Source organism: Leptonychotes weddellii, chromosome 10 (genome assembly GCF_054177405.1).
Source record: "Leptonychotes weddellii isolate Sample4059 chromosome 10, ASM5417740v2, whole genome shotgun sequence".
Classification (NCBI taxonomy): domain Eukaryota; kingdom Metazoa; phylum Chordata; class Mammalia; order Carnivora; family Phocidae; genus Leptonychotes; species Leptonychotes weddellii.
The window spans coordinates 59,953,236-59,981,194 of record NC_138378.1 but is presented as its reverse complement, the minus strand read 5'-3'; the positions used below and the strand labels follow the sequence as shown (position 1 = coordinate 59,981,194).

At 38.5% G+C, this 27,959-nt stretch overlaps 1 protein-coding gene across 13 annotated transcripts in view; it reads left to right on the top strand.

The window, feature by feature from the left end:
- NRXN1 (neurexin 1) overlaps window positions 1-27,959 on the top strand; it is a 1,086,089-nt gene that overhangs the window by 635,037 nt on the left and 423,093 nt on the right. The gene's annotated exons all lie outside the window — the stretch shown is intronic.

Sequence of the window (27,959 nt, the reverse complement as noted above, 5' to 3'; positions counted from 1 at the left end):
ACTCAATAAATGGTAGCAATTTATAACTATAAGTGATTGCTAGTATTAATAATAAAAGCTACCCATTATTGAGCAACATTTTTACCACCACAAAGCTTGATGGGTATCTCAATTCTAAGAAAGGCTATTTTCTACCTCCTCTCTTCTCTGAATTTCTACTTATGCCATATTATCATCATCAATAAATATGTCTTGTAAGACTAATAAACATAAGGTATTACTTTAGGTCCTCTAAAGAATACAGCCAGAATCAATCATTCTCTCATGCAGGTCACTACTGGATCTTGTACGTCCTCCACCATGGCAGTAGTATTCTGTGTTCTGATGATTTATTTGTATCTTATTTAACCCATTGGATAGAGAGCTCTTCATGGATAGGTCTTACTCTGTATACCCAGCATGTAGGACAATGTCTGTACATAACAGATACCCATCCAACATTGAATGAATGGAATATTCCTAACCTCAAGAAGTTCAAGTTGAGGAGAGACAAGATGAACAATAAAACAATCTACAGAACAAGACAATGTTTCATATATTTACAAGGATAGAAATTTATCGTTTTTGCATCAGTGGACTACTATTGCTAATTTATGAGTGAAGTGGTATTCTATCATCATGACAGCATTCTGGGTGGTTACATCCTGTGTTGTGAATGGAGGAGTGGGTTCCAAGAGAAGGGGGACAAGGGAACTCTTGAAGAACAAATTACTGAAGAGTATCTGAAGAAGGTAGTGATAATTCACTGAGCTCAGGGCATGTTAGTCTTGTTAGTTTAGTGACAAGCAGAAATTGGAATTTGGTGAGAGGTCTAAAGGGGTCTTGAGCTTTTAATCAGGAGGAAAATCTGCCTTTTGGCTGTGTAAAAGAGTTAGAGTAATATAGAAGGGTGTCCAAGAGAGTAATGCCCATCAAGAGAAACCAGCTCCAGATACTAGTTTTAAATGTAAGATGAAGGAGCAGAGCTTCATCTAATGGTAGAACCAGACTCCTTGGCTTTCATCAATCAATAGCAAATATGCTCCAGTGTAGGTCAACTGATCAGAGGGACTTTCGCCAAGAGGAGGTTCAGAGATTCTAAGGTCTGGAGCCATAGCTATGTAGGAATGACTTAAGATGAGTCTTTAAGCTAGTGCAAGATCCTGTGTATCCCAGAGAGGAGGCTAGGCAGAAAAGTTTAGTCTCTTGACTAATCAAGTTTGGATCTGAAGTAATTTCTGAAGAGTAGATTCTTCAGGGTCCATAATAGCCCCATATTTCCATACAGTAAAGTTTAGAGTTTGGGAGGGCAACAGAGTTGATTCTCCATGCCTGCATGGAGATTTATCTTATCTCCCATAAAGTGGGATTTATCTTAAGCAAAGTCTGAGAAGATTGGTTTGGCTTTCAGTATAGGCTGAGCAGAGTGGCTTTATCTCTGACCAGAACTAAGAAGGAAGTTATAAGAAAGCCCTACATTTCAGTGAAGGTCAGAAACTCTTATCACTAGTACACAAAGCCTGATACATAGTAGACACTCAATATCTTCTTGTCAAATTAAGTTTTGTAACTATATTACTTCCTCATTGTATTGATTTGTCCTTAAAAACAAAACATAATAAAATAAATAAATTGTAAAAAAAAACTTATCACAGTTTTAATTTTGAAATGAGATTAATTTTCTTATGACATTGGGTCACTGAATGAGAAAGAGCAAATAAGTATCAACAGTCTTTGAAAATCTATCAATAATTTTAGAGATTCCATTTTGTTGTGGATTACCTTGGGACATGAGAGGGGAAATCTACACCAGTAGATATGAGAAAAAATAAAAAGGTCAAAACTAGACTGCCCTGCTTCAAAAGGGAAAACAGGGAAACAAGGAGGAAACTTTTCTCCTGGGCAACATCACTTATTTTTCCTTGACGTTTATTAAGTGCATGCAACATGCCAGATCTCAAACAGTCTATGGCCAGGAAGCTTCTCCTCCTGGACTGGCATCGTTTCTCCCTAGACAGTGATTTGTCACATAAGTCCAACATGGAAGGAAAAGCTCAGCTATATAGGCTCCCCATGGGCAGACCAGTTCTGATCCAACTCTGGATGGGAAAGGGCTAGGGCAGTGGGGGGGCTGACTTACCGTGGAAGTCAGTTAGCTGTCTCCGGATCTTTATTCTAATGAAAAGTCATGGCTTTTATTAGTAATGCCCCAAAGGTCTATCTATCTATCAATCTATCTATCTATCTATCTATCTATCTATCCATCCATCTAAGATTTATTTATAGAGGGAGAGAAGGAGAAGGAGAGGGAGCATGAACAAGGGGAGGGGCAGAGGGAGAAGCACGCTCCCCGCGGAGCAGGGAGGCCGATGTGGGGCTTTATCCCAGAACCCTGGGATCATGACCTGAGCCAAAGGCAGATGCTTAACTGACTGAGCCACCCAGGTGCCCCAGGCCTGGCTAATTTAGAGAAAATCTTCCTTAGAAAAATTTCGTCAGTTGCCTCAGGTTCATTATACCTATTCTCCTACTCAAGATCTTTCTAGTACTTAACCCCACAGTATTTAGCTTACTCATTTGCATTCACTTGCTTTTTCTTAGAATTGCTCCCATTGTCATGCATATTCTTGGTCATAAGCGACCTAAAGGTAGATCCTATTCATTTTCCTTCTTATGGATCCTTCCAGGGCCAATCAGGTTGTGGAATAAATGAGTATTATTACATTAATTAAGCAAGAAGGCCACTACACTGAGGGGGCTGTAATACCATGGCGGCTTACTTCAGCAAACAAAACTGACACCTGTAAATGCCAATCAAATAATTTCCTTCCTTTGTTTCTATACCTTCTCTTAAGTGTCTCCCTTGGCTCCTGCTGGTGAAGCACTCCTAACCACTTCTGGTTTGGTGCTGCTAGATTCCAACAGATTTTTGCTCAAATACACACTTAACATTTTAATATGCCTCAGTTTATCTTTTAACAGTACGAATCTGGATTTACCTTAAAAGGAAGCAGATTTTGCTACCCCAAAATATGTCTCTTTGGCATAAGGATTATTTTGAGCTAAAGGCAATCAAAACACAGCAGATTCATGAAAAACTCTTTACCTACCCCTCAACTGCCTAAATTTTTACTGAAAAGGAGGGTGTATCACGAAGACAGCTATGAATAGAGATACGTTTTACCTAAGAAACTGTTGGGGAGGATGAATTTCTTTCAAGGTCCTTCTAGCCATTCTTAGAATCAAAATAACATGAGAAAGATTAACAGGATAAAATCAAATTTAATAGCGTAAAAATGGGGAATCCACACAGACATGGAAATTCCAAAGACAGTAAGGCATTCCAATAATAAGCATCAATAAGATGCTTATATGAGCTAAGGAGAAGGGTAGGGGGGTCTGAGGATATAAAGGGAAGAAGACCATTAGCAGGAAGTAAAAGGAGATATTTGGAAAGCAAAGGTGTCCTATTATGTAGATAAGTTTCCTAGGTAAAGTGGAATCTCTAATAATAGCTCTCTTCCTGGTACAAACAGGCAGTTGAGGGGGAGATAAAGGGATTTTTCTGAATCTCCTGGGTTTTGATTGCTTTTAACTCAAGATAATGTTCTTGTCAAAGTGGTTCTTCTTGGAGTAGCTTGCCCTTAACCCCTACAAAACTCATTTGTGTAACAGGGCAACTTTGCTTTGCAAACATCTCCCCTTGTTTTCCTGTGAAAGGTCTTACTCGCCTTTCCTTAGCCCAGGATGTAATATAAGTTTTAATTACTTTCTGGATCTCATATTTTTATGGGGCTCCTTTATGTCTGAAATTAATATTTTTTATCCTGTTAATCCATCTTATGTCAATTTGATGTTAGACCAGCCAAAAAATCTAGATGGGTAGAAGGAAATTTTTTTCCACCCTTTAAGCATAAAACTTTGAAGCTTAAGTTCAGTCTTCTCAGTATACTATTGCAAGGATTTCAGCAGAGAAAATATAACCAGAACAGAAGGCCATCTAGTCTGATCATTCAGTGTTGAACTATACTAGGAAAATTCAGGGAGGTATTTGGAACCCATCACCTGCCTGTTTCCCATTCAGATTCACCACCAGCAGCTAGCACAAGGTGAATGGTAATAATAATAAAAACAACAGAAGGAACAAAAAAAGAGAAAAATCTAACAGTGAAAGGAAAAAGGATCCATTTGTCCCTCAAATAGTCTGACATTTCATAGGCCCCAAACAAATGAGATTTTAAGCATCAGTTTCAATTGTATATTGGCCACACCTACAATCATGTTCTTATCCTCTCCCAGAGGGAATAATCCTGACAAAAGTAAACTGGGTTAAGAGTGGGAAGAAAATAGGTTCTGGTACTTCCTGAAAATAACCCATCTTATACATTGCACAAATCTCTTACAGCGCTTCTTTCCTTAACCATAAAATTGAAAATCTTGGGCAGGAAGATATTTTATGAGTTCTTTCAGCTCTGGTAGTTCATGTTGCTGGAATTCTACCTGATCAAATCTTTTCCTCATAGTTTCTCACCACAAGCAAAAGTACTACAAAAAGACCAGCTAGGGAATGGCAGCTGGTCATCCATCCCTCTGAGAACTTTCTTGAAAAGCCAATTCCACTTAAGCCCACTTCTGCCTGTTTTATTTGCCTAGACAACTGACTTTTTTTTTTTAAAGATTTTATTTATTTATTTGAGAGAGAGAGAATGAGAGACAGAGAGCACGAGACGGAAGAGGGTCAGAGGGAGAAGCAGACCCCCTGCTTAGCAGGGAGCCCGATGCGGACTCGATCCCAGGACTCCAGGATCACGACCTGAGCCGAAGGCAGTCGCTTAACCAACTGAGCCACCCAGGCGCCCTTTTTTTTTTTTTTTTTTTTTTAAGATTCTATTTATTTATGAGAGAGGGAGAGAGAGATCACAAGCAGGGGAGAAGGGTACAGGGAGAAGCAGACTCTCCGCTGAGCAGAGTGCCCAACATGGGGCTCAATCCCAGGACCCTGGGATCATGACCTGAGCCGAAGGCAGACGCTTAACGAGTGAGCCACCCAGGCACCCCTAGACAACTGACTTTTGTCAGACTTGACTTTCTCAGAATATAGACTTCCCTTAGTGAGATACAGCTTAAAAAACAGGTTGATGTTTTGCTTCCCACTGAAATACAGTAAAATTATGATGACTTAAAAAACTGTGTCATCTCTAAAATGCATTGTTCAGAGCCCCTTTAAAGTTGATGGTTGTTTCCTTTTCTACTAAATTCTTTAGGTCTACGGACCACCCATTTTTCACAGAAAAGCCCCAACTCTGCCTCAAACCTGGAAACTGCACTTAATAGCTAACATTCTCTTTAATTCTATGACCTTCATACTATCTTCCTTTTTTGTCCACTACCTTTCAAAAGTAATCTTCACTCTTAGAGCCACACGTGACCCCGCCCTATGTCATTTTCTCCACTCACACTCATGGGCCTGTTTCTTTTGACCCCCGCCCCCCCAGGTCTGTTCCACCTGTTCCTTAGAATTATTCACTCACTCAGCTCTTGGCTATTTCTAACATCTGTCCCTTAATCTTGGAACACCATTCCAATCAATGTTTTTGAGCCACCTCCTCTACTTCAAAAACAAATAAAATTCCATAAAGTACATCTGTTTAGAGAAACCATCTAGTTTCAACGATCAGTCTCCTTTCCTTTGCAAGAACTCTCCTAACACTTTAAAATATAAATACTGAACTATACATATATTTCATACACATAACAGGAAACACTTCAGTTTAATCCAAGCACCTCCATGGAATACTAAGGATGAGAATCTTCAATTCTTCCCCAATTTTCCCATTTAAAAAACGGACTTGTTTTTAATGCAGAACTTTAAGAAATGGCTCTCCACTGCAGTCTGTGCATCAATGCAGGAGTAAAGCAATGTTTGCATTGCTTTGGGCAGTTTGGAAACTGCACACTGTTCTTGTACACACAGTTAACAATTGAATTCCCAACTCAGTGTAAAATCTTCTCAAGTCAGAACCTAATAAATCAAATATTTTGTAAACCACAGCATAGTTAACTTACCCAAATGACTTCCTTAATTCAGTACTGGCAGCAAGCATTTGAAAGCGGCAAATCTCAGAAGTCTTAGTGACTTCTACATTAAGCCAAGGAAATTCATACATTCATGCTACCCAGGAATGTTGGTGGCATGTGGCTTATACCTCAAAACAGCATTGTCAGTGAGTAAACCAGCTGTGGCAAGATGCCATTTTCATATTTCTTTTTCTGAGCTGTATGTTACCACCACTTTGACTTCTACCACAGCTTATTCCCTTTCTAGGACACTTCCCAAGCTCCTTCTTACACTACATAAGAGTTGCTTCCTGCCACCTCCCCATTCATGTGTTCCCCCCCAAGCCTCTCACTTAGAATACCAATAACCAGTATTATACAGTTCCCATACTGGTCAATAATTTTTTTTTATTTTTTATTTTTTTTTAAAAGATTTTATTTATTTATTTGAGAGAGAGAGAATGAGAGAGAGCAAGTACATGAGAGGGGGGAGGGTCAGAGGGAGAAGCAGACTCCCTGCCGAGCAGGGAGCCCAATGCGGGACTCGATCCCAGGACTCCAGGATCATGACCTGAGCCGAAGGCAGTCGCTTAACCAACTGAGCCACCCAGGCGCCCCTGGTCAATAATTTTATCAATAGCTTTGATAAAAATACCAGGAGGCATACCTCTTAAATTTATAAAATGACTCCAAAATTGAAAATTAATCATAAGAGAATTAAATTTCAGAGAATTCCGAAGAAAAAAAGTTAAATTATTATTATTAAAATTATGTAAAAAAAAAACTTTCTCAAAATATGCATTAAAAAAGGTGGTATAACATATATCAAAATACAAGTAGTGGTTATAGTTCATCACTAAAATTAATAACTATATATACATATGTACATACCTCTGTATAGATATATAAATGTATATATCTATAATTATACTAATGTCTATATATAGATAGATAAATCTCTACATAAAATCTTTCCATTTTTTTAAGATTTTTATTTATTTATTTGACAGAGAGAGCGAGAGAGCACAAGCAGGGGAAGTGGCAGAGTGTGAGAGAGAAGAAGGCTCCCCAGTGAGCAGGGAGCCTGATGCAGGACTGGATCCCAGGACCCCAGGATCCAAAGGCAGCTGCTTAACCAACTGAACCACCCAGATGCCCCAATCTTTCACTATTTTTATCTGGGAGGAAGAATTTTTTCTGCCCTTCAGAGTCCTTCTAGAGGGACTAACAATCAAATTGACAAGAGATAGATTAACAGGAGAAAATTAAATTTAGTTTCATACATATGGAAAAATCCATAAAGACATGTAAATTCCAAAGATGAGCTAAGAAGAGGGAGGGTAGGGGTCTGAGGAGACAAAGAGGAGAAGACCCTTAGCAGGAAGGCATCTTACCTATTTGGAAAACAAAGGTTGCTCTGTTATGCAAATGAGTTTCTTAGTAAAGAGGAATCTCAGTTAATAGCTCTTTTTCAGACAGCGGCAGGCAGCTGAGGGGGAGGAAAAGAACTTTCCCGGAATCTGCTGGGTTCATATTGCTTTTTACTCAAAATAATGCTCATGACAAAGTGGTCCATCTTGAGGCAGCCTGTCCTTGGCCCCTACACTTCCTGATTTCTATTTGATGATGACTACTTTGACAAAAATATTATTTTAAAAAATCCCTCATAATCCAAATTTTTAAAAAAATTAAAGATAACAACCAACCAGAACTGGTCATTATAAGCAAAATATCATTTGACAGACATAAATGTAAAAATTTTGCACTTAAAATTTAAAACATAATTTGTAATTTGTAAATGCACAATATTAGAGATTTGGTTTAATGGTAATATAGCTGAAAAAGACCTTAGAAATGTTAATTAATGATAATCTTAATGAAAGCCAGTCATGAGACTTGGCTGCCAAGAAAACTGATGGTTCATAGTAGGTTGTATACATGCATGCTTATATTTATATATAAATTTATATATAAAAATATATTTTTTCAAATGAGTCATGGAAGAGCTATTCTCTCTTTTCAACAAACCCAGGATGAAAGGGCACAAGCCAAAGTAGAAATACAGATGAATGAGATTAAGATAATCAAGTCTATCAAATGGTTAAAAAGCCACCAAACTGAGGCATTCAAGCAGAAGGTAGGGACAGAGGGAACTACCCTTGATGGCTATTAGAGGTAGTTCTTATCATCCCCTTACAACTTCAAGTATTTATGATTTCAAGTCAAAATGAAAATGTGACCACTGCTGTTACCTGCTGAGTCGGGCATATATTCCCCATCGCTGGGGTGGCATTGGTGCAGTGGGAAGAATACTGGGGGAAACTTTGAGCAAGGTGTGTAAGCTGCTAACCTCGAATTTCTTCTTCTGCTTCCATTTAGTAGTATGCGTCCCAGGGGCCTGTGCAGCAACTGGATGCTTTACACACACAATTACACTGAAATGGGGGTGGGGGGGAGGGGAGTATTCACCACCCTAAAATATGTCTTTTTGACAGAAAGATTAATTAAGGCTGATTATTTTTAAGAAAAAGCAGAAAGGGAACTTGGGTGGCTCAGTCGGTTAAGCGTCTGCCTTTGGCTCCTGGGATGGAGCCCCGCATGGGGTTCCCTGCTCAGTGGGGAGTCTGCTTCTCCCTCTGCCTCTCCCCCGGCTTGTGTGTGTGCACGCTCTCTCTCTCTCTCTCTCTCTCTCACTCTCTCTCAAGTAACTAAATAAAATCTTAAAAAAAAGAAAAAGAAAAAGAAACAGACATAGGAAAAGCTCTGAAAACAGAGTTATATTAATAAGGGGAATCTCCATTTGTAAGGGTGTCTCCCTCCCTGTACTGGGCAGAGAAGGAAAATTCTAAATCTCTAGAAACTCTAAGCAATAGAGAAGGTACTGACTTAAATTTGCCTAACAACCTTACCCCTGTTGACTGTGCTTTTCCTGGCGACCTCCCATAACTCACGTTCCCCAACCCCCAACACCTTCTTTTGGCTTTAGCTGGAGATGTTACTCAAGGTAGTGTCTCAGGCCATTTCAGAGGGTTACTGAGTTTTCCTGGGTATTCCCCATGTGTACAGCAGATATACATGTTATTCAATAGCTATTTGTTTTTCTCCTGTTAATCTGTCTTTTTATTACAGGTGTGTCTCAGCCAAGAATCTAGAAGGGTGGAGGGGAAAATCATTAAATTATTAAAATTCCTTCACTGCCACTACAACATGTATTCCTCACACTTCATGAGAGGTATCATTATCAAAACAAGGCCCCAATGATCTAATAGAAAACGCCTGAAGTCCTTTCTAGACTTAATATTCCTTGACTCTTTGTAAAGGGAACACTAAAGGTGCCTTATGTTGCCAATCCAACCAGATAGGGTCTGATTCATCCAGTGATTCTTCACATTTTTCATGTAATACTCCCTTTATCCATGAGTACGCAGCTTTCCTAGTTTTGTTAATGAAACAAGAGACTTTATGTGAAGAATAAAAATAAGAAGGTGCAGGAATGGGGAAAGATTCCTTTATTTGAAGCCAAGGCAATCTGCTTGACATTCCTCACATATTTTAAAATATATCCCGTTTATAACAATTATAATGGATTTCAGCATGGGGAGGTAACATAAGAGATAATAAAACAATTTTATCTGAAAAAGAAAATCCATTTCTTATTAATTGCTATCAATGGATTTTTTTTCTCTCACAGGGACACTATTCCTAGTGCCCTCAGGTCAACCATTTAGGAGGGTGAACAGACCTAAGAGGCAGTCGGTTTCATTATGTCACCTTAACAACACAGGGACAGGTTGTCCTTTAAAGATACATAATTTTTTTAACCTCTGCATTTTTTATTTACTCACATCTAAATAGAGAACTTCTGCTAAGGTAAGAGAAATGAATGCCAAGTTCAGCTCAATGCAGTTAGTTGTGCGAAAGGCTAAAATTACAGGAACAGCATGGAGAGATAATTGACAGCTGAAGTGCATGGTCCTATGAAGTCTCTCTTCAGGGAATCTGTGATTGCTCTTAATGGCATTTTCAAAAAAACAGGTCCTGTTAATTTTTCAAGATATTTTTAAACACTCGATTACTTTTAAAACAATCAGCACCATTATGAACTCCTGGGAGGCTCTGAATTAAGAAATGAATACCTTTATTTCATAACATTTTACAAAACACTTGCTGTGGACAATAAATATCAAATCCACTAGGGGCTTTGGTAATGCAACACAAATCTTGAAAGGGGGAACCTAAAGATGATTAGATAATTAATCACAATTAAAATTTTCAATTGATCTTAAAGGAGCTTAACATAAGAACATTCTAGTTTTGTCTCCTACTTGCAGCCTTTCACTGCTTTCACCGCCTACAGATGAAAGGTCCATGCTGAGTAAACCATTCTGGAGCAGAACCAACCATGACAGGTGGGAAGACTAATTTTTTTTTTTTTTCTTTTTTGGACATGATTTTCTATTCGACCATTCATTATATGGTGAAGTAAAATAGATGGATTATGAATAAAAGATATACTAGAATTGTCATCTCAGTTGCACGAGACTGATATTAACCTACTCGTCCATTAAACATAATGCATTTATATTTGTGATTACTTGTAACCACCATCAAACATGGCCCTATCTTTAATCTCTTTGATGGCCTTCTAGGGGTCATCATTCTGTGGAGGACCTGCCTCAGCTCCGTCAACCTTTAGAACCTGGTGTGTGTATGGGTATTGGGCTCTATCACAGTCACTCAGAGCGCAGCTAAATGCCACACTTTATCTTCCTGTCCCATATACAAACCAGGGTTTGGTTTTCCTGCAGCTTGAATGTGAAAACATCTTCCAGAAATGCTCCCCATCAGAGAGTTGGCAGCAACTCTGAAATCTGGCTTCTGACAGAAGGGCATTCTCTGAGGAGTGCTGTTGTTTCAGAATTATAATTTTACGCTCCTTCAATTCCATTCAATTATGTTGAAATTCAGGGTATTTGTTGAAACCAATCCTGATAGTCTGTGAATAGCAGGACATTCCTTTCATAATTTTTCAAAGATACCTTTCAACCATTTATCTGACACCCTTTTATTGAACGTCTCCCATTCACTAAAGGTTATGTACTAGACTTCATGGTTACAAGAGAAAAAAACAAAACAGAAAGAAACAACAACAAAAACCTGGTTGCTACTCTTAAGAACTTTATAGATAATCCGATTACCTATGTGGCCATCACATTAAACCAAGAAAACTACATCATTGTGGCTTTACAACTATGTGTACAGGCAGCACGAAATGTGACCAACTTAATGAGGGGGGCAGGCTTCAAGTCCGTTACTCCGAGTCATAAAGCAAAAGATAAAGATTATGGAAGTTTTAAATAAACTGACCAGATATCCTGGCGATACACAGACTTAGGCATTCACATGAATATACATATGTCTAGTATCATTGCTCTTCATTAACTGTATCCCTAAAATATAGATTAAAATATTGAATACCCTTTGGTCCAATTATAATTCTTACATGGTTACAGTTAGAGAGTAAGTTGGGAAACAAGTTCTGAGACAAGGTCCACCAGAGTATCAACTATTTATCACCATAAATAATAAAGTTAGATTTCCTAGTATTGATAATATCTGGACACATCACTGAACTATTAAGTAAACCTCTTGATTGTACCCAAAGGTCTGTTTGTTAATACTGACCCTTTCTCTTCCCCTTCTTCTCCTAAGGGTTTCCAATTGTTATTCAAATTTTAGATTCAATGTCACCTTCTCAGAGATTAACTTTCCTAACTAGGTCAGGTTATCTTACAATTCTCTTCACTTTCTTTGAAACATCTTCCACAATTTCAAATGTGTAAACCTTTAATTTGTTATCAATGTCCATCTCCCTCTTAATTTCAACAAGCCGGTGACTTGTCTGCCTTCTTTGCCAATGTACTCCTGTGCTTAGGAGAGTAAACTGAAACTTAGTAGATGTTCCATGCGTGTTGCTGAAAAAAAATGTTGAAATAACCCAAACCCCAGGGCAGGACTTCATATTCAAATGGAACACTTTAAATACGGCTTTGCTGATTACGGTTGGTGATACTATGATATCTGATTTCCTTTCTTGAAAAGGTTAAATTAACAAATTAAAATTCCAGATCATTTTGAGAATCATTTATACCTTGTTAGTCAATTAAATGTCTACCTCTTATAACTTGTTGCCACCTATAATCTTTTTTCAGTTGTTTTTATTTTATTATAAAGATTTTATTTATTTATTTGAGAGAAAGAGACCAGCGAGAGAGGGAACACAAGCAGGGGGAGGGGGAGAGGGAGAAGCAGTCTCCTGGTGGAGCAGGGAGCCCCCATGCAGGGCTAGATCCCAGGATCCTGGGATCATGACCTGAGCCGAAGGCAGACGCTTAACGACTGAGCCACCCAGGTGCCCCTCAGTTGTTGTTTTTAAATGGTAGTGTTGCACTGTATGAAAAAATCAAGTTATATTTTAAGTATGAATTCCTTCCTTAAAAATGGTGAAACCAAGGCAGAAAAAAGAAGCATTGGTTTTCCTGTATTTATTACAGAAATCCCTTGTAGGTTAATAAATCATGGGTTTGGCTCTTTAAAAAGGATTTTTACCACCTAGTGGACAAGAGGTCTATAGGAAATATGACAAATCCTCATAAGGATGATAAGTCCTCCTACTCTTTCCTCCTACTCTTTAATTTCATTAATAAAAAAGTCAGGTTCCCTTGTACATTTTTCAAGCTTCTTCAATCTATTCAATAACTTACACATTGAGAGAAGACCTCTGTGAATTTAGGAACATTTTTTTCTTACTCTTGAGAGTGACTGTTTTACACAGGCTGGTTCAGCTCATGCACTGATTTAATAAAAAAATAGTATGCTGTGCTTACTGTATTAGTACTACAAAGGTTGGGGACAAGAGTCCTTGATAAGCCGTATTAGTATTTAACTACCCAGAGGACCATGAGTTTTAAGAATAAACCGATGAAGCACAGAGCTGATCCTGTTTATTCTAACACATTCTGCAGAAAGAAAAGAGTAGGAAGCGTTAACAGAAAAATAAAAGTAATTTATAACACAGATACGATGCTGGAACGCAGAAGGACCCTGAGTTGACTAAGCATTAATATGGAGTGGGAATACAGAGTTAAACATAAAGCTTACAGAACCAAATCTTATTGGGATAAGAATATCTTAACTTAGTGAGTTTAATTATGGCTAAATCTAATTGTATTGCTTTAAAAATAATCCATTTACTTGAGAAGAGAATCCCTTGTATCTTAAATTTATATTTAAAATATAACAACAGCAACTTCCTTTAGATATACTTATTAGCAATTCTATCATTTATTTTAGAAATCCAATACATTGGCATTAAAGATTTAGGAATATAGGGACAACACTGATCTTTGTTAGAATGGAACTTTTTGGAAAGCACTCTTTCCAAAAACTCTAGTTTATTTAAGTTCCATCATACTAATAAGACAGGCTGGCTTTTACCAAATGGATCAATGAGTCTTAATCCCAGATCTGAGACTCTCTGCTGGTTACTAAGCTTCTAATTTACACAGAAGAATGAGAATTAAAATGGTCAGGCAGCAACAAATGGCTTAAGGAGGAATGAGAAACAACTGAAAGTAATTTCCTCAATTACACCTTTTCTTTTCTCTGCTCAACATGTGGTTTCTGTACAATTCAGGGAGGGATATACAAGGGAACTACCTCATTTAATAATATATTTTTCTGATAATTAAAAAAAATCTTATGAGCGATTGACTTCTTTTCACTTGTAAACATCTCTGAAGATTAATTTTTGTGTTACTTAATGAGGCAGATTATGAAACGTGCTTATCAATTCATCAAACAGTTGCCATCTATGATAATGGTTGAGGTGTCTCTTTGAGTTATTATCTGTTCATCACTGACAGAGGCAATCATGCATTTCTAAAATAATGTGATCACATATATTGTTTATAACTAGTGATAAATTAATAAATCAAACCTATTTAATAATACCAGAACCAGCAAAAAAATAGCCTAGAGAAGGAATTAACGTTCAAATACCCTCTTAGGCAAGTTTTTTTTATGTGATTGCTTAATTTTCTTTCTAATCACCATAGCCACCCCCATGGTCATCACCTGCTCAAGAGGGGTGGCTGAGTTTAGATTTAGAAATGCACCATAGGATGCATTTCACTGTCCTAGTAGTGTTTTGCCAGCACTGCCTCTAAAAAATTGCCAGATGATAGGATCATGGGAGAGGACTGGAAATGTCAATTCATCTAAGTCATGAGAAGGGCAGTTAGATCGCAGTAGGCAAAAAAAGAGACAAAGTTAAAAAAAAAATCTAAATATTAGATACTACAAATCAGTACTAATTTTGTTTTTGTTTTGTTTTTAATTTAATTTTATTTATTTGACAGAGAGAGACACAGCGATAGAGGGAACACAAGCAGGGGGGAGTGGGAGAGGGAGAAGCAGGTTCCCCGCTGAGCAGGGAGCCTGACGTGGGGCTCGATCCCAGGACCCTGAGATCACGACCTGAGCCGAAGGCAAGACGCTTAACGACTGAGCCACTTAGGCGCCCCAAGAATTTTTTTTTTTTAAAGATTTTATTTATTTATTTGAGAGAGAGACAGCGAGAGAGGGAACACAATCAGGGGGAGTGGGAGAGGGAGAAGCAGATTCCCCACTGAGCAGGGAGTCCGATGCGGGGCTCGATCCCAGGACCCGGGGATCATGACCCGAGCCGAAGGCAGACGCTTAATTACTGAGCCACCCAGGCGCCCCTGTTTTTTTTTTAAGTGCTAATTTTGAAATATGTTTTCAGATCAGAATAATGTGATCATTTGAAAAATAAGAGAACTAAGATAAAGTCATGGAGGATAAAGAGAACATTAATGGGGGCGTCATATTCTTTATATCGGTCCTAGTTGGTGCTTGATAAATGGATGCTCTGTAAATGAATGAGTATGTAAATAAAACAAACAAATAATAGAGATTTCATAAAGGTAGCCCCTAGGCCTAGATCAGGCCTACAAACTTAATGGTTTGGCCAAGGCGATGTATTAAAAACAAAATGGGGTACCTGGGTGGCTCAGTGGGTTCAGGGTCTGCCTTCAGCTCAGGTCATGATCCCGGGGCCTGGGATCTAGTCCCACACCGGGCTCCCCCTGCTCTGTGGGGAGCCTGCTTCTCCCTCTGCCTGCCACTCCCCCTGCTTGTGTGTGCTCTCTCTCTGTCAAATAAATGAATAAAATGTTAAAAAAAAATAAAAAATAAAAATAAAATGACCAATGTTTACAAATCAGCATGTTATGTAAAATCTCTATTTCTTCAAAAGCTGAAAGACATGGCAGCATTCCTAGGAAAAAAGAAATAAGGGGAGAACTGTGACTGGCAAATCACAGACCACAAATCAACCCAGGATATTTCGTATCTACTGGATTCATCTCAAGGAAGAAGCCACTTTGTCGTCAGGATGTCACGGTTTTCTAGGTTTTGCCATTTATGGGCTGTTTCTATAACAAGATAGAGTATCTGGATATTGGATACTTTCCTCCTTTAAAACACTTTTACACCCTCAGTTTCCAAGACTTTACACATTTTTCCCACCTTACTGCCATTCATTCTCAGAACTGAGTACCTTCTTTAGACAAAATCATGTTTCTAATGATACCTAGCCTGTTAGTCATTTATCTGCTGTTGGAATTTGAACTTTGTGGCACTTCGAGTAGAAGTTACATGAAATATTCCAGGAAGATAGATTAGATGACAGTGTGCGGTTTTCAAAACAGGAAGAACAAGAATTTGCCTGTTAATTTAATGGACTAAAGATATCTTGGCTTCAACAAATGTGTAGCAGGGATTTATGAAAAATGAGAAAGATGGGCAAAATTAAGCTGTTCCAAAATAGATCTTTCCTCCTCTTGGATTTTGTGAAAATTTGGGGTAAAAAGCACATTGCTCCTCATTTTTTCATAGCAACTTCATTTTTCTTAGTAGTTTATTCTCTGTTGTTTGTTACATGAAGGATTCCTTTAGTAGGAATAGAGCAATTTGAAAAATAGACTTAATCTACTATTTCTTCATGACTGTCTCTCTGTGGGAATCTGACAAAATTACTGCTCACTTGCTGCTGACACATACAATTCCCAGGGAAAGAAGAAAATAAGGGAGAGAATTATGTTAGACAAATCAAAGGAAGCAAAGAAACGTAAGATATTTTTAAATCAACAGGTGTCATCTCAAGAGAGAAGCCATTTTGTTGTCTGTGTTGCCATTTCCTGGGATTTGTAATTTGAGGACTATTTCACTACCTCTATAAATAAAGTATTTGATATAGTGAATTGTTTTCTCCCTTGAAACACTTTATTTCCTTGGCATCCAGGATGTCACACACTAGTTCTGTTTTTCCTCTTTGCTGACCATTCATTCTGTCTCCTTTGCTAGATTCCTGTTCTAATGGGACCTCCAAATACCAGAATACTCAGTTTCCATACTTCTTCTCCATTAAACTCCCTTTCTGAGTAATTTTGTTGGGTCCTGTGACTTTAATCAATCTGTATGTGATGACACAATACAAACATAAGTTTGTAGCATGTCCAGTTTCAACTCCTCCTGGAAATCCCCATTCATCCGCCTACTGATGCACTTCACTTCTCTACTCACATGGCTACAAGGCATGTCCAAACCACACATTTACTTTTATGTCTTAAAACCAAAGTGTTAACACATACACACAAATAAAAACCTTCTCCACTCCACCCCGCACCCCCCTCCCCCACGAGAGGAAAAGCCCTTGATTTTCCAGTTTTTCATTCTCAGCCTGGGCTTCCTGTAGTGACACCACCATTCCCACAGTTCAGTGGTCAACATTAAAGAATATATTTAATCCTGCTTTCTCTCGGACCCCACACGTAACCTGTCAGCCCGGACTGTCTGCTCTGCCTTCACTTGGAGATCTTCACCACTTTCTTTTGTGGAGACTCCTAGTAGAGCATCCTGACAGGTTTTCCTTTTTCCGTGCTTCTCTAAAATGTGTTGCCTACACTGAAGCCAGAGTCACATTCGTAAAAAAAAGGAGTCATTCCCATGATTAAAAACTATCAGTGGGGGGCACCTGGGTGGCTCAGTCATTAGGCGTCTGCCTTCACCTCGGGTCATGATCCCGGGGTCCTGGGATCGAGCCCCGCATCGGGCTCCCTGCTCCGCGGGAAGCCTGCTTCTCCCTCTCCCACTCCCCCTGCTTGTGTTCCCTCTCTCGCTGTCTCTCTCTCTCTCAAATAAATAAATAAAATCTTTTTTAAAAAAAACAAAACTATCAGTGGATCTCCTCTCACACTTATGACCAAATTTAAATCCTTTTCAATAACCTGAAAGATAAGACAAGGCATCTGGCCACCTCTGATGTGGGAATGGCTCCTAACATATAAAACTCTAGGAAGAGAAAAGAAAAAAAAAAAAAGAAACCCACAAAAACAGGGCCTTTATATGCTTGCTAGTCTTTTTTTTTTTTTTTAAAGATTTTATTTATTTATTTGAGAGAGAAAGAATGAGAGACAGAGAGCATGAGAGGGAGGAGGGTCAGAGGGAGAAGCAGACTCCCCGCCGAGCAGGGAGCCCGATGCAGGACTCGATCCCGGGACTCCAGGATCATGACCTGAGCCGAAGGCAGTCGCTTAACCAACTGAGCCACCCAGGCGCCCCGATATGCTTGCTAGTCTTAAAGTGCAGTCTGATTTCATTCACTTCAATTAAATATGCAAGTACTATTCTTATGCTATGCTGCTGAAACCTGTAGAAGAAACAAAGTGAGTCACAACAGCTAATGTTTATGTAGAACTTATACCAGGCAATGTGCTAAAAGCTTTAGAGGTATTGTATTACTTAAATTCCCTGTCATTGCCCCATGAGATATAAGGATCCCTATTTAAAGATGAGAAACAGAGTAATGAGGTAACTTTTCCTACATCAGGCAGCTGTTCAAGAAGAGCCTGAACCCACCCTTGCCTTTCTGATAGCTAGGTCGAGTCCATGTTTGTGATTTTCAGTGTAGAGCTTACTGACACTAGCAAACCTCAAGGACACCCCGACTGACCCCCAAAACTCAATTAATCCAAATATGTTAGGGCCTTACAGATTAACAATGTAGGACCAATGTAAATGACCAATGAAAGGCCATTTACCTACATCTATGGTGTCCTTACTAGAAACCTATTAGTTACTGAATTACTAAAACTTGGTTTTCATAAACTAAAATTAGTACTTAATAGAGTTAAGTGAGAATGCTATTTCAATATCCTAATGAAAAATCTGGCGGCTGCCCAGCACCTGGGAGTAATACAAATGGTACCCTGTGCATGAGCACATGCAGAGAGCCAGAAGGGCCAAAACTTAAGAGGGAGAGCCTTTTTTGTATCAAAGCATCTTGAGCAGTGGTAGCAATGGAAGTGGGTTTCAAGGACTATTATTCTTGCTTTAAATGATAAATTCCTGTTTATTTAAGCTTTCTTATTGTCAATTTAACCCTTTACAGATCCTTTGCCTAACCCTACTCCATGTTGCACATTCGAATCAAAATTATTTGTGACCTTATATTAAGCCCAGACTTTAAAACATTTACACATTGCAAACACATATGAGTCATCTACGCTCCTGTTAAAAAGCGGAAGCACGCATATATCCTACTGTGGAATGAGTCATGAAAAACAGTGGTCAAAAAATGACCAAGAACTTCTTTTTGAGGGTAACAATTCAGCTAGCTTTGTTCTAGTGCTTCGCAAAGTAGTGCGCAAGAGAGGCAAGATCACAAGGCAGGGCAGAGAGAAGTGCAACCAGAGAGAGACAAAGATCCTTCGGTGAGTTGTCCAAATACTGCCCGTGATACGCAAGCATTCTACATTGGTAAGTATTAAAATTCAGCAACTGTCAGGTACTCTGTGGAGTAAAACAGCAAAGAGCCTATCTTTAATTATTCTTCATATTTTCCAAGGCAGGTTTCTGAATAATTTTACACAGAAGAGTTGCATTTTGGTTTCCATAAGTTTTGAATGTAAGGTCAAAGCGGTTGAGGGTTGCAGCTTCTCGTGAGTTTTGAGCACGTTATAAACGAGGAAAAGGAAAGACACTGAATTGACTACCTTGATTCCCTATGAAGAGCCCCAAGTGCCAGTCCCGGTCCTCTCCTGCACATGGCCACAGGTCTTCAAGAGATGCTTTGCAAGGGCCCTTCTGCACACCCTGATGACTGTTCTGGCCCTCGGGGCTCACAAGGGCCAACTCTACTTTTTGTCTCATTATGGTCCCGTGACAACAACCATGGGGAAGGTTTGGTTGCTACATTTTATAGTTAACTCCCCAAATGAGATGAGAAAACAAGCCAGAGGAGATCAACTATTCAAGTGGTGATCCGTGATACTGCTCCTCTGCGAGTCTCTCCTGTGTGCTTTAGGACAGAAACATATAATGCTGATTGATCAGCCTTCCATGAAGCAAACAGACCATTGTTCTAAGGTCCTCTGTTTGTTGTGATGAAGTGTAAGCAAAGAATGACAACGAGGACAATTAATATTTATTGTGTTGTTACTATGGGCCATGGACCCTGCTAAATGGCTAGCATACTGACTTGTTTCATATTCACAGTGACCGTGAGCAGTCAACACTTTATTGTGCCCATGTTACAGATAAGGACACTAAAGCCTGTGCAGAGGTTCACTGGCCATTTCTTGACTGGGACACCAGTTCCTAATATTCTTCTATTCTGTAAACCTGAGCTTTTCAATGTATTTTGACTTACAAATTTATATAGAGAGGCTTTCATTCACAGTTACGTTTTGGCTATTTTTAGTAAAAAGGGTAGGCTCAAAGGAAACTAGCTGTGTTTAGAACAGTGGAGGTACAAGAAAATTAAAAAAAAAAATTTTAAAGAAATTTATTTTCTATCTTTAAAAACTTCTTTACTCATTTTACTGGCATTATTGACCCAGTTCCAAAATCCTGTATGGTAACAGAACTGTTTATGTATAAAAAGGTATGTAAAAGAAATCCCATTCTGGGATGCCTGGATGGCTTAGCCAGTTAAGTGTTCAACTCTTGATTTTGCCTCAGGTCATGATCTCAGGGTCATTAGATCAATCCCCGCGTTGGGCTCCATGCTGGGAATGGAGCCTGCTTAAGGTTCTCTCTCTCCCTCTCCATCAACCCGTCTTCTACCTCTCTCTCTTTCAAAAAAAAAAAAAAAATTCCATTCTAATTTCAATTAATTGATCAACAAATATAGTAAAATTGCAAAACAAAACAGAACCCTGCAATGTTCTTAAAATAGTTTTCCCATACTCAAAACAAGACTTATAACTCTGCAAATGTGATGATATTCTGAATTGTTTAGCAGAAAAAGAAGAATGTCAGAAAAATCCCAATCATCATCTTAAGCACTGCTTTACACACAAGCAAGATTTCGTGACTATGGATTAGGAGGCTCTGACATTCCTCAGGTCCACAGACTCTTAGGCTGTTTTTCTCCTATTAAATAGGATTGATTTACTGGTTAAGTTTCCCCAACAACAACTCCCAGCACACAGAAAACTGGCAAATCTGCATTATTTTGAGTCTCCACTAAGGTCACACTTTTTCATAGATTCAGACACCACAGAATTTTAATATTTCTGCCTGTGTTAAAGCTTACTATTGTGCTCATTATCTTAGCATTCTTATTATTTTCTGTTAAGAAAGTACATCTGGTAATTTCAGGTAACTAAAGAATACACACTATTTTGATGCAATGTTATTCAAGCACTAGAATTCTATTTCATTAAAAAAAATAGAAAATACAGCCAAGGGACTTACTATGTTAGGCAGAAAGAAACAAAAAATAAATAAATTATGTGTGTGCATCTTATGTAGGATACACATGAGACCTCAAACACATGTATGTTTGTGAAAATGTAAATAATTTATTATTGTGAATTCAACTAAAAGGAAGTGCATACAGTCATCTCTCTGTAAAGAGAAGTTCAAGAAACATTACCATTTGTGGGAGTGTGCTCACTGTGAAAAACGGGCACTGCCTTTGGACAGGATTTACTTATAATCTGACTGGTTCCAAAATATATTTGTTCCCTAAATAGGTCGCTTCTCCCATGTGTTTTCTATTACCATTTCTAGAGTTCCACAACATCTGGCTTGGGAATATAAAAGTGATATGCTATTCAATTATCAGCCTAATGGTGGGGCTGAGAGACACTCTGAGTTTCAGCCAGCCATTTCTCTGTTTGATGGCAGGGGCTGGGAGAGTAGGTGTACAAGTACATACATGAAATCAACTTTCTTTTCTACTCAGTTGGAATAAATTATAACGTGTCTGGGCGAATATGTGCATAACTATTTTCAGGACTGATTTGAGGCCATAATGGATTTTAAAAAGCCCAACTCAAACAGAGAATAAGCTTCATTATTCTATTCTCTCTCTGTTTTTATGGCTTTTTTTTTTTTTTTAAGATTTTATTCATTTGACAGAGAGAGAGAGACAGCCAGAGAAGGGACACAAGCAGGAGGAGTGGAGAAGGAGAAGCAGGCTTCCTGCAGAGCAGGGAGCCCACATGGGGCTCGATCCCAGAACCCTGGGATCATGACCTAAGCTGAAGGCAGACCTTAATGATTGAGCCACCCAGGAGCTCCCCCACTTTTTTTTACCTAGATTTTAAAGGGCTGAGTTCTTAGAAGACCTTAGCCATATTTTAAAATGGCTAGTACATATCAATTCAAGGAGAGACAAAAAGACTGCTCCAAAGTCTTGCATAAAACCAGGTTTACACAGAAGAAGTTATGGAAGGAGGTATTTCCAATTATTAAGCATGATTGATTCTCATGGGAGAATGGGTTATTTGCATTCTATTTTATTTTTCCATGTCTTCCTTGATATTTTCAAAATTTTCTAGTAGTGTTTTCCAGTAATATTAGAAGGGAATACATTTTGTCTATTCTATATTCACATATTCATCTACTCCATGATAAAGGATTTTATTTTGGGGGGCACCTGGGTGGCTCAGTCGGCTAAGCATCTGATTCTTGATTTCAGCTCAGGTTAGGATCTCAGGGTCATGAGATTGAGATCTGCACTGGGCTCCATACTCAGTGCAGCATTTGCTTGGGATTCTCTCTCTCTCTCTCTCTCTGTCCCTCACCTGCCTGCACGCACGCCTCTAAATAAATAAATAAATAAATAAATAAATAAATAAATAAATAAAATCTTCAAAAAAGGATTTTATTTTTTTCTTCTTGGCTTATCTCTCTGCCTCTGATTGATAACTTTGACAAAAATAATTAGGCATACTTCCCTCAGTCCCAAGCTTCTTCCTCTTCAGGGAGCTTCTAGTGGGGAGCCCAGGTCCCTCTGCTCTTTCAAGGGCTCTGCTCTATGTATGTATCTTGCCTAAGGTCCATCACTCATGTGCCTGGCAGCTAGGCTTACCTAACCAGCATCCAATTAGCAGGCTTATGTGGCTCTCACAACTAAGTCATGCTATCCAAAATAGTCTTTATCTGCTTAGATGTTCTTGAAAAACCTTATATTCTGCAAAAACTTACACTATTCCAAATCTACAGAACTGTGTACCCAGAGCACTTGCAAAAACATTAATAATCCTAATAAAAACACTATCACTGAAAGACATTTAATTTTTAATAAATATAGTAAAGAATAGGTATTTTAGTTAAAAGGCGAAATGTTGTTTGATGGACAATAGTCTGGGAAAGAATTGAGGATTTCTTGGAGACATGAGCAAAGTACATGAATGTCAGGGAGAACAGTGCAATCAACATTAGTAGACCAGAGCTTATGGCCTAACTGTGTCCCAAGAAAGAATATAGGTTGAATGGGCAAATGTATTTGGCTCTTCCACTGCTTGTTATCTTGACCTGTTTGTATACTTTGCATGCAGGTACTGTTACCTGCTGGTGTAAAATATTAACATGTGATGAAAAAAATAACAAATGAGAGATGCAGTGTGACTCTCTACTATGTTGAAATATTTCCTATAGTCCAAGCATGTCTGAGTTTTCCCAGGTTACAGAAATGGGACACGTAGCAGAAGAGACTAAACCAAAGAGAATATTCGTTTTTACATCTGTCCTCTCTCCCTCTTTTAATTCTCAAGTTGGTTAGAACCCTAAAATGGAAAAGAGTGCTATGGAGGGCAGGGCTCAGAAACCTAGTAACTTACATAAATATAGTAAAGTAGGGGCATATTTAAAAATACATAGATTTGGGGCACCTGGGTGGCTCAGTCCGTTAAGTGTCTGCCTTCCGTTCAGGTCATGATCCCAGGGTCCTGGGATCGAGCCCCACATTACACTCCCTGCTCGAAGCGAGCCTGTTTTTCCCTCTCCTCCCTGCTCATGCTCTCTCTTGCTCTTTCTCTATCTCTCTCTCTCAAATAAATAAATAAATAAATAAATAAATAAATAAAATCCTTAAGAAAAAATACATAGGTTTGTTCTTAAAATGATTTTAAGAGGGGTACCTGGGTGGCTCAGTGAGTTAAGCACCTGCCTTTGGCTCAGGTCATGATCCCGGGGTCCTGGGATCAAGCCCCACATTGGGCTCCCTGCTCAGCTGGGAGTCTGCTTCTCCCTTTCCCTCTGCTACTCCCACTGCTTGTGCTCTCTCTCTCTCAAATAAATAAAATCTTAAAAAATAAAAATAAAAAAAGAATTGTGCAATGACATGAGCTCTTCTTAAGAAAATGGATGTAACAAAAGCAAAACATGGATAAAGCTTTTGGCCTTAAGTAAGACCAAAAAGCATCAACGCCTGGACACCAAGATAAGATCCTCATTAGCAAAATCACAAGAACAGTGTTTCCAGGTAAAGCGGCATTAAGAAGCTTCCTTTGGATTAAGTTGGAATAAACTAACAACCTTGTAAAAATGGAATTCAGGACAGGCTACTCCCAAAATATGGTACTTTGGCTTACTGAATCTCTCCAGCAGAAAGAATCTGAGAAGTGACGTGTCTAGGAAGGACTTTCTGACTTTCCCCTGAAGCCCTAAGACCCTCCTGTGAGAGGTGCCCTCCCTGTAACTGGAGGAAAGAAGCATCCTTATCTCTGAAGACAAAGAATACGGAAGAATCTGAATGAACAGGCCTTGCCAAGTTTCCCTCATACTAAGCTCATACTCTTTATCCTATCATATCTTTCCACAAATGTCCATTCTTTATCAAATCTACCATAAAAACATTCAGGTTTAACCATTTCTTCCAATCTTCCAAGATTTCAGTATCACATAAAACTTACCTTAAATAATTTTTATGCTTTTTACTGTATTAATCTGTCTTTAGGTATGGGGTTCCTGTTGCGTACTTAAAAGGGTAGAGTAAAAAGATGCCTTCCTCCCCTATGTCAACATGAACAAACGAGGTTCTGATTGAAATCTATAGATTTATCAAGAAGTTTATTAGAATGCTAGAAATCTGAATACTGACACTTTATTTTTTTTTAAAGATTTTATTTATTCATTTGAGACACAGAGATACAGAGAGAGAGAGAGAAAGCATGAGCAGGGAGAGAGGCAGAGGGAGAGGAACAAGCAGGATCCCCGCTGAGCCAGGAGCCCGATGTGGGGCTCTATCCCAGGGCCCTGGGATCATGACCTGAGCTAAAGGCAGACACTTAACCATCGGAGCCACCCATGCGCCCCAATACTGACACTTTAAAAAAAAAAAGTGTGCTTTGGGCAAAGAAAGAGGAGTAGTTGGTAAAGTAAGAAGTATATGTTTTATAAGACTTGGTAGAAACTGAAGATATGAATATATCTCAGAAGCATGTAGATGAGAGACCTACAATTGATTATTCATGTATAATGTTGTGTAAACGTTTCAAAATAAAATTCCAGGGCAGTTGAGTGTGGTGAACTGTGCAGAGAGGTGCTCCTTCTAAGGCTGAAAGATCGCGATCTTTTCCCAATTCTGAGAAAAGTGAATTGACCAGGGTAATATCTAAAATTTAAGTTTTCTTCCATGATTTTTTTCAAGAATCTCTGGTCCTATTACCACATTGTGCTCCCCTTTGATACCAAGCATTTTGCTTAGCCTTTCAGGTTCATCTTTCACTTTAAATTTGGTAAGATGCTTATTTATACTGAGTTTTATGCTGCCAAAATGGGAATAATTTTTTTTAATCCATTTGTTTTAGACAGAAAGGCTTGCTAGTAAAAGTATTATTGATGTATATGATTGAATCAAATATTGACATTGGTAGTGATTTGAAAAGTCACTGCTGGGATGCCTGGGTGGCTCATTCGGTTAAGCGTCTGCCTTTGGCTCAGGTCATGATCCCACGGTTTTAATTGGGTCCCTGCTCAGCGGGGAGTCTGCTTCTCCCTCTGCCTGCCACTCCCCCTGCTTGTTCTCTCTCTCTCTCTCTCTGTTGCTCTCTCTCTGGCAAATTAATAAATAAAATCTTTAAAAAAAAAAGAAAGTCACTGCTGAAGAGCACAAATAACTATAGGAAAGTCAGAAAATAAGGTTCTGGCTTCTGCTTGGAGCTCCAAATGAACACTTTGAGAAATGATGTGACAACTGAGGACTTGGCTTCTTCACTGATGAAGGAGAAGACAGAGGGGGGCTTGAGTGATTTATAAAACAAAATCTCTAAGATTCCTTCTAGCTCAAAAAGTTTGATTATTCCATCCCTCCCATAGCATGACTCATGGTACCCCAATGACACTAGATGGAAGGCAGCTGGTCCCCAATATGACATACCTTTAATTGGTTCTATCTAATGGCAGATGAAAGGCAAAGGCACAGGGGAGAATGGAGCAATTCTTCCATATGGATACCATCCTGGGGTGGGTGAGTTCTCTCAAGAGCCCATGGTTGGTATTGTAATTCCTTACAAACAAAAAATCTCAATTAAAAGTAGCTTAGATCACAACCAGAGTGATTTTTCCGATATACCTTCCTGATATTTCAACATCTTGTTGCTATATTCAAAACTGGGAAAAACCATGCAAACTCCTGACAGCCTCCTCACTTCCTGGAGATCCTAGCTCAGATTATTTGCTTCTAGGAAGGTGACTTCTCTTCCCTTGTTGGCCTGGAGGTGAGGGAGGGGTAAGAATCCCAGCAGAGTAAACTGAACATTTGACACAAGAAACTGTTCAACCTTGGACCTGCCTAGAATAGCATCCTTTTTTTCTGATTGGATCTGTAGAAAATAATAATCCTGAGGAACTCAGACAAGCACTGTTTATCTTCTTTTATCTATTGCTCTGTTTGGAAAATAAAATTAATCTGCAGTAGAAGAAAAGTAAGCACAAAAGGCATTTGCTGTAGATACCAAGGGATCAAAGTCACAGAGCCTTCATATCTTTAATTTTTTTTTCACAATCTGATTTACTGAGCCCATTAATTAAGAGGAAGTATAGATACAAGAGAAACTATTTTTATGGGAAACTGAAAATTGTGGCATAACTAACACATAACATTATATTTGTTTCAAGTGCACAACATAATGATTCCATATTTGTATACATTATAAAATGGTCATCATAGTAAGTCTGGTTATAGTCCATCACTATAGCAAATCACAAATCGTGTGTGTGTGTGATAAGACTTTTTAGGATTTACTCTCTTGGCAACTCTCAAGTATGCACTAAAATATTATTGATTACTTTCACTGTTATATACATCATATCCCCATGAATTATTCATTTTATAATTGGAAATTTGTACCTCTAGACGCCCTTCATCCATTTCACCCAATCCTCAACCCTCTAGCAACCACTGTTATGTTCTCTATATCTATGAATTTTGTTTCATTGTGTTTTGACATCTGCAGTGAGTCTCTTGTAGGCAGTGTATAGATATGTTGTTTTTCTAGCCAATTAGCCATTCTTTGTCTTTTGTTTGGAGAATTTAGTCCACTTACATTTAAAGTAATGATGGATAGGTATGTACTTACTGTCATTTTGTTGTTTTGTAGTTCCTCTCTGTTCCTTTCATCCTTTCTTGCTCTCTTCCATTATGGTTTGATGACTTTTGTGTTATGTTTAGATTCCTTTCTCAGTATCTTTTGTGTACTATAGGTTTTTGCTTCATGGTTACTGTAAGACTTACACATATAATATCATATATGTGTGTGTGTGTATTTTAAGTTGATAGGAACTTTAATGTAAATACTTCTAAAACTGTACATTTTTAAACCCCCCCAGCACATTTTGTTTTTGTTGTTAAATTTTCCATCTTTTTAATCATAATAGTTATTTTTACTACTTTTGTTTTTTAACCTTCATACTAGGTTTGTAAGGGATTAACCCACTAACTTTACTATATATTTACCTTTACCAGTGAGATTTACACTTCCATACTGTCTTATCAATAATTACTTAGTAATAAGTAATATTACTTACAAGTAATTATAAGTAGTAAGTAACTATAAGTAATAAGTAATATTACTTACTAATTAGTACCCTTTCTTTTCAGCTTAAAGAAGTCATTTCGGGGCGCCTGGGTGGCTCAGTTGGTTAAGTGACTGCCTTTGGCTCAGGTCATGATCCTGGAGTCCCGGGATCGAGTCCCGCATCGGGCTCCCTGCTCAGCAGGGAGTCTGCTTCTCCCTCTGACCCTCCCCCCTCTCATGTGCTCTCTCTCTCTCTCTCTCTTTCTCATTCTCTCTCTCAAATAAATAAATAAATAAAATAATAAAAAAAAGAAGTCATTTCAACATATCTTGTAAGGTTGGTTTAATATGATGAAATCCTTTAGCTTTTGCGCTTGTCTGGAAGACTATCATTCCTTCAATTCTGAATGACAACCTTGCTGGGTAGAGTATTCTTGGTTGGAAGTTTTGTTTTGTTTTGTTTTTATTTCAACATGTTCCCTTCTGGTCTTCAAAGCTTTTGCTGAAAAATCTGTTGATAGTCTT